The sequence below is a fragment of the Chelonoidis abingdonii genome, chromosome 16 (genome assembly GCF_003597395.2).
Source record: "Chelonoidis abingdonii isolate Lonesome George chromosome 16, CheloAbing_2.0, whole genome shotgun sequence".
In the NCBI taxonomy this organism is placed as follows: Eukaryota; Metazoa; Chordata; order Testudines; family Testudinidae; genus Chelonoidis; species Chelonoidis abingdonii.
This window is the reverse complement of record NC_133784.1, coordinates 4,169,986-4,182,203: the sequence shown is the minus strand read 5'-3', so window position 1 is coordinate 4,182,203 and position 12,218 is coordinate 4,169,986. Positions and strand designations below refer to the sequence as shown.

The window sequence follows — 12,218 nt, the reverse complement described above, 5'->3', positions numbered from 1 at the left end:
GAGTGAGATCCCCAGTCATTGACTGGAGCCACCCTGAATATGAAGATTGGATTATAACCTATGGACTATTTCTAAAAGGACTTTTGGCAACTACAAGCTCATCTCTACTATGTAACTGAACCTCAAGAATTGAATTCAAGTCTGTATGTGTATTGATCTTTTAACCAACACTCACTCTCTTTTCTTTTCTAATAAATTTTAGTTTAGTTAATAAGAATTGACTATAGCGTGTATTTTGGGTAAGATCTAAGTTATAATTGGACCTGGGTATGTGGCTGATCCTTTGGGATTGGAAGAACCTTTTCTTTTATAGGATGAGATAAGATTTTCAGAAATCATCATCATATGTTTGACAGGTGTGTCTGCACGGAGGCCTGAGGCTGGGCACTTTAGGGAACTGCGTGGTTTAAACTTCTAAGTGACCAGTGAGGTACTACAGAAGCTCTTTTGTGCTGGTTGGTAAATCTAAGTAGTGGAATAACCACCAGCATTTGGGATTTGTCTGCCCTGTTTTGTTTGCAGTTCACCCTGACTGAGTGACCTCAGCTGGCTCCCACGGGCAGCACCCTCACAGCTGGGTGGTACTGCCTTGCACAGTCACTTTAGAGGAAGGGAAACCCAGGCTGCTGCGAGCGGATTCCGGCCTGGGATCACCACCACGCTCCACACCAGTCATGACTGTGTAGACCTCTATCATCTCCCCCCTTAGTTGTCTCTTTTTAACCTTTCCTCATACTGCCCTCATCTTTGTCCCGGCCCTACCTTGCTGGCCATCTAGCCATTCCCTGCAGGTCCAATACCTCTTGTTTAGAGAACCTTCAATTGTGCTAGCCCCTCATTGATAGAAAGAGCCCTGCTTTCCATCCAGCCTTCAGCCCAGCACAGCTGAACGCCATGGGAAAAGTCAGAAGCAGCTGTGAGGCCTGTGCCAGGGAGGCACATATAGACCTACCCTACAGGGAAGTCCAGGAATATTATTCCTTATGTGTTGCAGTCTCTCGCTCACTCTTCCTTGAATCCGTGCTAAGGCAGCTATATTTCCAGTGCCTGAGGCGCACGCAGCCCCCTCCTGCCCATAACCCAGATTCTGATCTGGTACAAATTTACCACAGCATCGCTCAATTCTGACTTCAGTTTATTTACTCTGGATTTATCCCAGCATCTCCCGGACCAGAACTTATGAATCGACCCCCTCCGCATTTAACACGGGATACGTTACGTAAAGTGGGTCACATTTGCAGCACAAGTCGCGGCATCCAGATGTTTCATCTAGACCTGGTCCCCAGGGGAGGCTGCCTGATGGGATCATGGCTTGTTAACACACTGAGCTGTGTCACAGGGGGACTCCTGGCCGAACACAGGGCTGGAAAGCCACTTTCCCTCCGGACCGCAGCTGCCAACCTCTCCTTGGGCTTCCCACCTGAAACAAGCCCATCCAGCAAATCTAGAGAGCAGAGGTGATGGGGGCCAAATCTAGAGAGCAGAGGTGACAGGTGGGGAGCTGTGGGGCTGCAAGGGGTTGTTTTTAAAGACTGCTATGGTCAACCCTCCACACAGGGGCTTCAGCTAGGGTGACTAGATGTCCTGATTTTATAGGGACAGTCCCGATATCTGGGGCTTTTTTTAATATGGGCTCCTATTACCCCCCACCTCCTGTTCCGATTTTTCACACTTGCTATCTGGTCACCCTAGCTTCAGCTGATGCTGGTGAGCATCGAGGGCCAGCTCCAAAGAGCCAGGTCGAGAAAGCTAGTGGCTACAAGATGGAGCTGTCCCTGGAGGGAGGAAGTGGGGCAAACCCTTCAGGGAGGCAGGAAGGGGGTGGGGTGCAGAAGCCCCTGACCCTCAAGAAACACGTACACTGTTTTTACCTGAATGAGGGCGACTGTAACTCTCCAACCTCTCCATCCTCCTCCTCAAAGGAAACCCGCGTAGCACCTTCTAAAGACCAGCCAGGGTGCTCAGGCCTCGTCCACACTTCAAACGCGACAGCGGCCCTGCTGCGGTGCTGAGTAGAGATGCTCCCTACGCCAACGGGGTTGGGGGTGTGTGTCTCCCAGAAGCTTAGGTCATCCACCTCCCTGAGAGGAGGGTGCCAGTGCGACAGCACTGTTGGCCTAGTGCTGTCCACACGGAGACTTAGGTCGGCCTAACTGCTTCGCTCAGGGGGTGGATTTTCACACCCCTGAGCACCGTGGCTGGGTCAATGGAATTTTCTAGGGCAGATCAGCCCTTAAATTCATAACTCTGCCAGGACCCAAAAGCCAGGGACTCAGTGGAGACCCTGGTTTCCAGGCTCATCACAACAACCCATAACTCACTAACTCTCCTTTGTCCTGTGGCAGCAGAAGGGTTATCCGCCCACTTCTCTCTGAATGGTCTCTTGCAACTCCTCAAGTGTCACAGGGCATGTCTACACTACAAGCTATGTTAAGTCGCTTAACAGCCTAGCACCAAAAGAGAGAGTTGTGAGATGAGGGGAACCATGCCATGATGACCTGTTATTGTTTCAAGGCCCTCGTTACACTGTCCCTGAGCCTAGAGAGCAGGCTCAGCTCCCTCGTGACGCATGGTGCATCTCGCTGGGCCGTGGGCCGCACCCAAAGTGCTCCTGGAATGGTCCCTGTGCTCCTGCCTGACGACCCAGCTCCTTCAGGAGCCACCCCCTCTGCCCAGATCTCGGGTTCCCCACACCCAGAGGGCACAGAAGGAAGTACTCACTCCACACGCACTACAGAGAAAAAACCCAGACAGGGACCAATACGGGTCTGGATTTCTCTCCTCCCCAGTGACCATGTCCCCAATCCCCAGGACTTCTGTTTAAAGAGAGATTATGCAAATTCCAGACGGTCTGAAGATACCTGGGTGGCCAAAAGGCCATGAATGCACAAATCCACAGAAATGGGCTATTCCAACATCTAGCCAGGTCCCCGAATGGGGGTAAGGAGCCGCCCTGGTACAAAGCTGCCCACCAGGATCCCACCATGAAACGTCACCAAGCCAGTGTGGAGCCATTTCACTTTTGTGCTCCAATTCAGGGAGTGGTTTTAGGATTCCAAAGATCACCAGGGATGGAACCAAATCATATCAGATGAGGTGGCTTCAGCCCTGCCCCGCACGGTTCCCCTCTCCGTGTGGTCCCTGCAGCTGTCAGAAAGAGAAGGCAGAGACAGGGAGACCAAAACACCCCAACACAAGCAGTTTCTGGGGAGTGTGTGGTCTTGAGCTGTTTATATCCTGCAGCTACATTTCTGTACGAGCATCGCTATTCACAGGCCTTCGATTAACACAGGGACACACACCCGTGGTTTGCAGATTTGCATCTTAAGACGCTGAATGTTCTGAAGAAGTGTGAAGAATATTTCAGCACCTCCCGTAGTCTCTCTCCCCACCAGTGTGTGCATGCAAGGCGCACACAGGGTGTGTGTGGGAGGAATCACACACATGCACACATCTAGGGGCTGGACCAGCTCCGTCCTCAGCGGTTCACCAAGCCAGTCCTTTATTTTAGAAGTTAACGTCTTGTCTCCAGCGCTCAGGTCACACACACAAAAAAGCCTTAAAAAATGGGAACGGAAGCAGGGACGCCAGCTGGAGCATGCAGCACCGGCTGGTGCAGTGAGACGAGGTGTCAGTGCGCAGCACCGAGGTGTCAGTGTTACTGGCGTTTATCTCCCAGCTCTGTTTCGCTGCTGGGTAGAGCATGCAGGGGAGGAGGTGAATGGCCGTGGCAGGAAGATCTAGGTGCAGTCTCGTGGTGTGGGAATAAACCATCACTTTCCTCCCCCCCACCCCTGCGTGGCACCTGTGCACAGTCAGAGCCCTTTGTCCCCTTGCCCACGGCGGTCTGGGGACACCCAGAGACGTGCTTCACACAGATAAGACGTAACATTCTGGGGGACACAGTGACCTCTAAGCTATCTGCTCCCATGCCTTGGGCGGGGAGGAGAGCAGTCACCTGCACCATGAAACGCTTCGCCCCCAGCTGGCCCAGGTCAAAGCCTATTCAAACCAAACGGGCAAACAGAAGGGATGTATTCAACCCCCCTGGAATTCTGATCGTGCCGGCGGTGTGTGGCTAGAACTACAAGTGGGAAGTGTGCGCTGGGATTAGCCACTACCACAGTCTTTGCATTTCATGGAGTGCCACATACAGCCAAAAACTGAAGGGCCAAGCTAGTGCAGTGAGAGGCAGTGTGGCCTAGTGGCTAGACCACTGGACCAAGACCTGCATTCCAATCCCAGCTTTGCTACTGAGCTGCTGTGTGATCCTGAGTGGGCAAGTCACATCCCCTCCCCTTGTCTTAAAGCCAACTGGCAAAGAGGCTCCAGGAATATCTGGATTCTGGTCTGTACACTCCGGTGGGGCCTCTACTGCAGTAAAAAGTGACCCCAAAACACACGCACTCCTGCACACTTCCCTGGGAAGGAAATGTCCTTATTTTGTCAATTGCTCTGGGGTCGTGGCCGGTACAGAGATCTCTAGACAGCCTAGGGTGACCGCACAGAAAGTGTGAAAAATCGGGAGAGAGGGTGGGGGTACTAGGCACCTATATAAGAAAAAGCCCCAAATATCTGGGCTATCCCTAGAAAATTGGGACATCTGGTCACCCTAAAACAGCCTGACTCAGCAAAGGAAAATCTCATTGCGGGGGCGGGGTGGATTGAGAACCACGTACAAAGACGAACAATCCAAACAGAGCGAGGACGCCTGGAACAATCTTTCAGACACGAGGCGAGTGCCCCAGAATCCGCTCGCTCATTCGTGCCCACACCCCCGTCTGCTTAAAGCCTAGGCGATGGAGGTGACTGCCTAGCTCTTATAGCGCTGTTCCTCTTCAGAGCTCAAAGCGCTTTACAAAGGTGGTTGGGAGCATTATCCCCATTTCACAGATGGGGAAACTGACGCACAGAGTTGTGCAGTGACTTGCCAGCGATTATCCAGCAGGCTAATGGCAGAGCCAGGAATAGTACCCAGGTCTCCTGAGTCCCAGTGCCCACTCCACTAGGCTATACTGCCCATTGCTACCTGTGAACACAACACACACAGGCAGGAACCCCCCCGCCACACACACAGGTCCAAAGAGCCACGGCTAATCCCACGCACTGCCCAAGGCTGCAAGCTTGCGCCCAGATCACGAAAGCACAACACGGGCTCTGCTGGGCTGACAGGCCTGCGCTAAGTGGATTTTAATCACCTGGTGTGCTGGGCTTATTTGAAAAGCCTCCAGAGCTCCATTTAAAGACTATTAATTGCCAATCTATGCGTGTGACGCACCCACACTGTCTCTGTGCCATGGAGGGATGCTCTCCCAGCCGCTAGAGAAACCAGCCACAGGCACTTCACTTCCTTGTCTGGGACCCGCCAGGCAGAACCCACACAAGCTGAGTCATCCTCCAGTGAAAAAGGCAAACCAGCTCGTTTCTCTCCTCCTGCCCCGGGCCCCCATCTGCCTTTGCAAACCCATGTTGGGCAACCCAGGGCACATCACAGCTGCAGAGTTAAGCGACAGCCCAGCTCATGGAGTGGGTCCTGAACCTCGTAGGGGGGGTGGGAGGGGAGAGGAGAATCAACTCGACTAGATTAGTGAGGAACATACTAAAACTCAGCTAGCTGGAAAGAAACAACAAACAGACAACGTTGGGCCACCACTATTATCATAGAATTATAGAATATCAGAGGTGGAAAGGACCTGAGGAGGTATCTAGTCCAACCCCCTGCTCAAAGCAGGACCAATTCCCAGCTAAAACATCTCAGCCAGGGCTTTGTCAAGCCTGACCTTAAAAACCTCTAAGGATGGAGATTCCACCACCTCCCTAGGTAACCCATTCCAGTGCTTCACCACCCTCCTAGTGAAATAGTGTTTCCTAATATCCAACCTAAACTTCCCTCACTGCAACTTGAGACCATTGCTCCTTGTTCTATCATCTGCCACCACTGAGAACAGCCGAGCTCCTTCCTCTTTGGAACCCCCCTTCAGGTAGTTGAAAGCAGCTATCAAATCCCCCCTTCTGACTCTCTTCTGCAGACTAAACAAACCCCGTTCCCTCAGCCTCTCCTCATAAGTCATGTGCTCCAGACCCCTAATCATTTCCGTTGCCCTTCTCTGGACTCTCCCCAATTTGTCCACATCCCTTCTGTATTGGGGGGCCCAAAACTGGATGCAATACTCCAGGTGTGGCCTCACCAGTGCCGAATAGAGAGGAATAATCACTTCCCTTGATCTGCTGGCAATGTTCTTACTAATGCAGCCCAATATGCCATTGGCCTTGGCAACAAGGGCACACTGCTGACCCATATCCAGCTTCTCATCCACTGTAACCCCCAGGTCCTCTTCCGCAGAACTGCTGCCTAGCCACTCCGTCCCCAGCCTGTAGCGGTGCATGGGATTCTTCTGTCCTAAGTGCAGGATTCTGCACTTGTCCCTGTTGAACCTCACCAGGTTTCTTTTGGCCCAGTTCTCTAATTTGTCTAGGTCCATCTGTATCCTATCCCTACCCTCCAGCGTATCTACCACTCCTCCAACGTTGCCAGCTGGTTCCGCACGTCGAAGCATGAGCCTCTCCTGCCAGGGGCAAGAGACACAGGCCTGTCAGCTCAGGGCCTCTATGGACATGCCTACGCGGCAGCTGGATGCTGCGATTCCTCGCATGCGCTTTGCCCGAGCTAGCATGCTAAAAAGCAGCAGCATGGATGTTGCGGCACGGGCAGCAAGTTGGGCTGGCCACCCGTGTTGCAATCAGCCCGAGCTCGGGTAGCTAGCCTGAGCTGGCGCCCGCTGCTGCAAGGGCGCCCCGGCTGCTGTAAGCGGAGCGGAGCTGGCGCGAGTCTGTCTGCCCAGGCTGGGAGTCACAGCACAGACATGCCCTCAGTGGGTGGAGGAACAAAGTCACCATGCTAGTGTGCACAGCGGGGCCAGATTCGGTGACGCTGTTGGACCCTGGGCCTAGGGTTTCCAACTTTGTAATATTGAAAAACTGGACACTCCAAGCAAGAATGCCATAGGCGCCGACTCTGTGGGTGATCCGGGGCTGGAGCACCCAGGGGGAAAAATTAGCAGGTGGTCCGCACCCACCGGCAGCTAAGCTCCCCCAGCGTGCCACGTCCCTGCTCCTCCCCCTCCCTCCCAGAGCTTCCCGCCACCTAACAGCTGTTTGGAGGTGCGTAGGACCTTCCAGGGTGTGGGGGGAGGAGTGGGGATGCAGTGCGCTCAGGGAAGGAGGCAGAGAAGAGGCAGGGCAGGGGTGGGGATTAGGGGAAGGGGGTGGAATGGGGGCGGGGCTGGGGTGAGAAAAGGCGGGGAGGGGCAGGGACTTTGGGGAAGAGGTGGAATGGGGGTGGGGTAAGGGCAGTACAGGGGTGGGCTGGGCTGAGCACCCACCGGACAGAGGTGAAGTTGGCGCCTATGGAACCTGCCTGCCCCGTCCCTTCCCAATAGGCCCCTCCCCTCCCCCCGCCTCTTCCCTGAGGCCCTGCTTTCCCGAGGCCCCATCCCTGCCCCACCTCTTCCCCCAAGGCTCCACCCTGATTCGCTGCTCTTCCTGCTCCCCCCATCGCTTGCTGCTTTTCTTCCACCCTCAACCCACCCCTCGGACTTGCCTGCAGAGCCGGGGCTGGAGCTGCAGCTAACTAACACAGGTCAGAGGCAGCCCCAGCTGAGTAGGGGATGGCGCAGGTGACGACTGGGCGCCTCTCCTCCCACAGTAACCAGACTTTGGGTGTCTGGTCAGTAGATCTGACTGGACATTGTCAGGTCCCCTTTTTGACCAGACTTTCCAGTCGAAAACCAGTCACTTGGCAACCTTACCCGGCCCATCTTAGCAAAGTTTTTGACATTTCATTTCCTAGGATTTCTTTTCGAAGATAGGACTGCAGGTAGACCCCAGGTTTCTCACTCTTTGGGGTGCATGGGCTTTTCACCAGCTCTCCTGGATGTCCTGAGCTTTGGCCAGGAAGGACTCTTCTGCATGCAGCAGTGAAGTGTTATCTCCCCATCGACTCACACCAGCTGTCCCAGCAGCAGCTCAACCCAGGCAGGCAAAGCACACAGATGTCTTAAGGGGGAGGGAGCTCATTCAGGCTCTGCTCAAAAGCTCCACTGACACCCACTGAGCACACACCAAAATTATTCTTCACCCCTGCACGTTCTTGCACCCCGCCATCATCTAGCAAACAACGTGCTCCTTGACGGGAGAGCCCAGTCCACTTTGGCTGAAGCCTTGTTAAGAAATAATGCATTTAGATTTAGATTTTCTTTTCTTAAAAGCAGCACCAGAGGGGAGCCCTCCCCCCACCCACAACTTCTCCTCCTGCAGGAAGAGGTGAAGGATTTTAGTCTGTAGTGGTTTAGGCTCTGATACCATCTTGGGCTAGTCCTTCCTTTCCCCTCTGTGCCTCATTTTCCTCATCAATAAACTTTTGGCAACTTTTAAACCACCCCCGTAACAGAGGCTCCCCTGAAGAAAAACAAAAAACAGCGAGAGGGCCAAAAACCCACCCCCATAGCTGAAGAGAGGAAAAGAGGCGGTAAGAGGCCAAAAGACAGCCTTTCAAAATGGGAAGTCAGGTCCTACTGAGGAAAATACAAAGGACCCGAAACTCTGGCAAGTCAAGTATAAACGTATAACTAGGCAGGCCCAAAAAGAACAGAAGAGCAACTAGCACATTTTTTAAAGTACATCTGAAGCAAGAAGCCGGCCAAACAATCATTAGGCCCACTGCATAATCCAGCTGCCCAAGAAGCACTCAGGGAAGACAAAGCCATTGCAGAGAAGCTAAATGAATTCTCTGCATTGGTCTTGACGGCTGAGGACAGAAGGGAGATTCCCATACCTGAGCCCTTCCTTTTTGGTGACAAATCTGAACAACTGTCCCAGACTGAGGTGTCAACAAAGGAGATTTTGGAGCAAACTGGTATTACTGTGTCATTTATGTCACTGGGACCAGATGGGATTCACCCCCGAGTTCTGAAGGAACTCTACAATGAAACTGCAGAACTACTAACGGGGGTACGTAACTTATTGCTTAAATCAGCCTCTGTATCAGATAACTGGAGGGTAGCTAATGTAACACCGATTTTTAAAAAAGGCTCAAGAGGTGATCCTGGCAATTACAGGCCAGCGAGCCTAACTTCAGGCACATAGGTTGAAACTATAATAAAGAACAGAATTCTCACTCACACAGATGAACACAATATGCTGGGGAAGAGCCAACACAGCTTTTGTAAAGGGAACTCACACCTCACCAATTCAGTGGAATTCTTTGAGGGGGTCGACAAGCATGTGGACAAGGGCGATCCAGTGGATATAGTGTATTTGGACTTTCAGAACACTTTGACAAGGTCCCTCACCAAAGGCTTTTAAGCAACGTAAGCAGTGATGGGATAAAAAGGAAGGTCCTCTCATGGATCAGTAACTGGTTAAAAGACAAGAGATAAAGGTAATGGAGAGAGGTAAATAGCAGGGTCCCACAGGGATCTGTACTGGGACCTGTACTGTTCAACGTATTCATACATGAGCTGGAAAAAGCGGTAAACGGTGAAGTGGCAAAGTTTGCAAACAATACAAAATTACTCAAAATAGTTAAGTCCAAAGTTGACTGGGAAGAGTTACAAAAGGACCTCACAAAACTGGGCAACAAAATGCCAGATGAAATTCAATGTTGATAAATGCAGAATAATGCACATTGGAAAACATAATCCCAACTAGACATACAAGATGATGGGGTCTAAATTAGCTGTTACCACTCAAGAAAGATTGTGGAGTCACTGTGGATAGTTCTCTGAAAACATCCACTCAATGTGCAGCCGCAGTCAAAAAAGCGACCAGATTGTTAGAAACCACTAGGAAAGGGATAGATAATAAAACAGAAAATATCAAATTGCCACTACATAAATCCATGGTGCACGCACCGCTTGAATACTGCGTGCAGATGTTGTCACCCCATCTCAACAAAGGTATGTGAGAATTGGAAAAGGTGCAGAGAAGGGCAACATAAACAACTGGGGGATGGAACAGCTTCTGTATTAGCAGAGATTAATAAGACTGACCGTTCAGCTTGGAAAAGAGACGACTAAGGGAGGATATGACAGAGGTCTATAAAGCATGACTGGTGTGGAGAAAGTGAATAAGGAAGTGTTATTTACCCCTTCACATAACACACAAACCAGGGGTCACCCAATAAAACTAACGCAACAAATTTAAAACAAACACAAGGCAGTATTTCTTCACACAACGTCCAGTCAACCTGTGGAACTCCTTGCCAGGGGATGCTGTGAGCCCAAACCTATAACTGGGTTCAAAAAAGAGCTAGATAAATTCCTGGAGGACAGGTCCATCAACGGCTGTTAGCCAGGCTGGGCAGGGATGGTGTCCCTAGCCTCTGTTTGCCAGAAGCTGGGAATGGGCGACAGGGGATAGATCATGTGATGATTGCCTGCTCTGTTCATTCCCTCTGGGGCACGTGGCACTGGCCATGGTTGGAGGACAGGGTGCTGGGCTGGATGGACCTTTGGTCTGACCCAGTCTGGCCATTCTTATGTACTGGTCTAGATGGACCATTGGTCTGACCTAGTGGTGACATTCTTATGTAAAATGGAACAATGACATCGAACTGCTTCGTGGCTAAGGGTTTATAAGGAGCTCTCTGGTTTTCAAAGCAGTCACTCCCTCAGTGGTAGATGTGTGAAGAAGCTGCGACCAACCTCCTGGCACCAAGCCCTGAACTAAACCCGCTAGCCCACACAACGCTCATGGGACATCTACTCATCTCAAATGTGAACTTCTAACCAAGTTCTCGGCTTCTCTTGAGCATTCTGCAAAGATATTTCAGCCAACACTTTTGCTGTTGCAAAGAAATTGCTGCAGTTACATGAAGGTTTTATTTTTCCATGAGAACTGAATTCTTGCTCCATCAGCCTTTAAGCGAATGCTATGCAACCGTTAGTTAATTAATCGGCCCTCTCATCATCCCTATAAGGTAGAGGGTCTTGCCTTGGCTTCATTTCCAAACTGTCTAGAAGTATTTAACGGCATCTCAGGTGAGATGTCAACACCCCAGCCTGCAGGGCAAAGGCCAAGCTGCCTTCTGTCTATCAAAGACAAGTGCAAGACTCCCGCTCCTTTCCGACAGTGCAACCAGGAGTCAGTCCATGGGCTGGGGAAGATGATGCAGGAGGCTGGAGAAACCAGTCCTGCCAAGAAAGCCATACCATAGCAGGCCTGGAACAACCTATCTGACCACCCTCCAGCTCACCACAAGCAGAATTCACCCCTAGGCAGAGGGGCCAGGACAAGGCTCATGCACCACCTTATGAGCTGAACTGAGGTTTACGTGGGATGGTGTGTGGACCCCAGGCTGGCCCCCTCTGCAGAGGAGACAAAATCCTCCCTTCAAGCCCCAGGAAGGAAGAAGGTAGGGATGTCACAGGGAAGGTCAGTCTAATGCAATTGCTCTGGGAAGCTCTAGCATTCGGGGGCTGAGCGGAGGCAGCCAGGAACAACAGGCCTTGCCAAAGAGCCTTCATTTTCAAGGAGCTGTTGCCGTATGTCCTTGTGCCTCAGGAGCCTGGGAAAGCAGAGATGCTGATGTCATCGGACATGCAGACGCAGTCATGCTGATAGCTCCAATCTGGCACTAGCAATCGGCAGCAGCTCCCAGACAGCACGCAGGGCAGGCTGATTGCTCTCCCAGCCGGTTCCCCCTCCCCCACCTCCCATCCCTCTTTCACAGCCGAAACACAAAGGGACCAGCGGGAAGGGGGAATCATCAGCCTCATCCCGAGGGAGCCACAGGAGAGAGGAGGAGGAGGCACACCCCGAGCTCACCAGACCCCATTGCTTGTGCGCCCTGGGGCTTTGCACAGTGCTCGCTGCAGAAGCTAAGCACAGATCTAAGGACCTCTGCCCAGGACCCAGGGCCAGCTCCAGGCACCAGCTGAGCAAGCAGGTACTTGGGGCGGCCAAGGGGAAGGGGCGGCACTTCTGGCTCTTCGGCAGCGGGTCCCTCGGTCTCTCTCGGAGGGAAGGACCTGCGGCTGAAGAAAAAAGTGGTGCGGTGGAGCTGCCGCCAATCCTGATCACGGGGGCTTGGGGTTTTTTTTTGCCACTTGGGGTGGCAAAAACCCTGGAGCCAGCCCTGCCAGGACCTTCCACTCCCTGTAGCCAGGCGGCCTTCACATCCGCCCGGCCATGCCCCAATTATGCACTGTGTCCGGCTG

The 12,218-nt window shown here is 52.3% G+C and overlaps 1 protein-coding gene across 1 annotated transcript in view; it reads right to left on the bottom strand.

Moving 5' to 3' along the window:
- SEMA4G (semaphorin 4G) overlaps positions 1-12,218 on the bottom strand; it is a 54,283-nt gene that overhangs the window by 37,337 nt on the left and 4,728 nt on the right.